Genomic DNA, 2564 nt, shown 5'->3' with positions numbered 1-2564 from the left:
TATTATAAATAAGGCTGCTATGAACATAGTGGAGCATGTGTCCTTATTACCAGTTGGAAGATCTTCTGGGTATATGCCCAGAAGAGGTATTGCTGGATCTTCCAGTAGTACTATGTCCAATTTTCTGAGGAACCGCAAGACTGATTTCCAGAGTGGTTGTACAAGCTTGCAATCCCACTTCCTTTCTTTTCTTTCCTTTTCTTTTTTTGGAGGATGTAGAGCCACTGGTAGGGTAACTGTGCTCTAGTGCCCTACACCCATCCATCCATAAATAGTACTACAGGGACTTAATGTGGGTTTTTTGTTTTTTTAAGAAAAAAAGACATGAAGTTGGGAGTTAAGTATGCTGTGGGGGATGTGAGAGGAGTTTGAGAAGGAAAATAGGGGTTAGATAGAATCATATTTCATTGTATACCTGCATAAAATTCTCAAGAATAGAGAAAATTAAAAGGTGATTCTGGTGCTGAAGGTGAAGCTAGGTTAGTAGTGTGTTTGCTTACATACATGACACCTTGGATTCAATGATCAGCATGATCTATGTCAGGCATGGAGGTCCATGCTTCCTCCTAGAACTCAAGAGGTGGAGGCAGGGGGATCAGGAATTCAAGACTATGCTTGGCCACCTAGCAGGTTGTGTACAGCCTGAGATACAAGAGACCTTGTCTCAAAATCAATCAATCAATCAATTAATCAATCAATCAATCTGTTGGCAGGATAGAGAATTGAGAAGGCAGAGAAGTTAATTCAAAGCTCACAGCAGGGCCTGTCTCATGGAAAAGGGACTGGGACTTAGGAGACAGAGGCAGACATATCTCTTGAGTTTGAGGCCAGCCTGGCCTGCAGGAGGAATTCCAGTACAGGGTTACACACAAAAACCCTTTCTCTGGGGGAAAAAATTAATATTCGTGCTTCTTCCCAGCCTTCCCCATCAAATTTTGGTTTGGAGAATCTGGGATGGAGCAAGGCAGTCTCTATTCATCCTCACCACTTGAGGAGTACTGACCGCATGTTAAGATCCTCACTGACAACATTTCTGTGACTTTTCCTAAGCCTCCCATTGCCAACTCTATGTTCTGAGGTGCAAGCAGGCCAGCTGACCCTAAAGTGACTTGCTGGTCTGTCAACACCATTCCTGGGGAAGGTGCTCTTCTCTCTACCTTATTCCAATGTGATGGCATAAAGGGAGATGTTCTCTGAGATTACACATCCACAGCCAGGTCGAGCACGCAGAGAATGAAGGTGTGACTTACTGACCACCTTACCCTTTCAACATCTAAATGGCCTGACCCAGCACTGACCCTGGATACACGGCCCAAAAAGCATTTGAAAGAATTTAGGAAAGTTGACAGAGGAACCAGGAGGCAAAATAAGCTCAGATAATATGCTGCAGTGATGGTTGGGCTAAATAGATCTCTCAGAGGCAGTGTGCTTTCAGCTCTTTGCGGCATAAACTCCTTTTCCATTATCTCTGCCATCAGGGGCAGCAATGGGACTTTACTGACCACCCTCAGGACACAGTCTACACTTATTATGGTGTAGAGATGCCGACAGCTGTCATTTCCATTTTGTCTCCAAGCTTTTTATTTTTCTTATTTGTTTGTTTGTTTTTTGTTTGTTTTGTGAGCTACCATATGGTTGCTGAGATTTAAACTCGTGACCTCCAGAAGAGCAGTCAGTGCTCTTAACCAGTGAGTCATCTCTCCAGTCCTTGTTTCCAAGCTTTTAGGAAGAAAGACCTTATCCATCTATCCTCAAGGATATCAAAATTTTATTTTACTATCTTTACAAAATGTTTTTTCTTCTTCTCATGGGCCTGGGCATCTTTCCATAGCAATCCTTCTGATGAACTATTTTATTTCCTTTAAATATCACTAATGTTTTATAATTTGTATGCATCTAAATTACTATTAGTTTCTGTAAAAGTAGATTTAGGTACATACAGATTTTTGTGATTTTTGAGTCATAGAGAACCATATCACGCCTCTCTTTGCATAGGGGATCAGTTGTTGATATAAGACTACATATAGGCTGGTGAGATGGCTCAGCGGTTAAGAGCACTGACTGCTCTTACAAAGGTCCCGAGTTCAAATCCCAGCAACCACATGGTGGCTCACAACCATCTGTAACGAGATCTGACACCCTCTTCTAGTGTATCTGAAGACAACGACAGTGTACTTACATATAATAAATAAATCTTTAAAAAAAAAAAAAGACTACATATAGAGAGGCAATTGCTAGATCAAAGACTAGAGCCCTTGGCATTTTGAGCAGATATCACCAATCACCTTCAAAGGTTCTGTCAGTTAAGATACTAATAATATTGTATGAAGAAGCAACATGCAATCCTTCATTTCAATTCATTTCAGTACAGGAAACTATACATCAGGAAGCATGTGTAAGCATGTGTAATCTCAGATTGGAGATTGGATCCTTCTTTTTAATAGATTTCATATCGCCCAGGCTGACCTGGAACTCACTTTGTAGCTGAGAATGTCATTGAATTCCTGATCCTCCTGCCTCTACCTCCCAATACTGAAATACTGAATATTGAATTGAAGACCTCA

This window comes from Mus pahari, chromosome 2 (assembly GCF_900095145.1).
Source record: "Mus pahari chromosome 2, PAHARI_EIJ_v1.1, whole genome shotgun sequence".
NCBI lineage: Eukaryota > Metazoa > Chordata > Mammalia > Rodentia > Muridae > Mus > Mus pahari.
The sequence above is the reverse complement of the archived record's forward strand: the minus strand, read 5'-3'. Positions refer to the sequence as shown.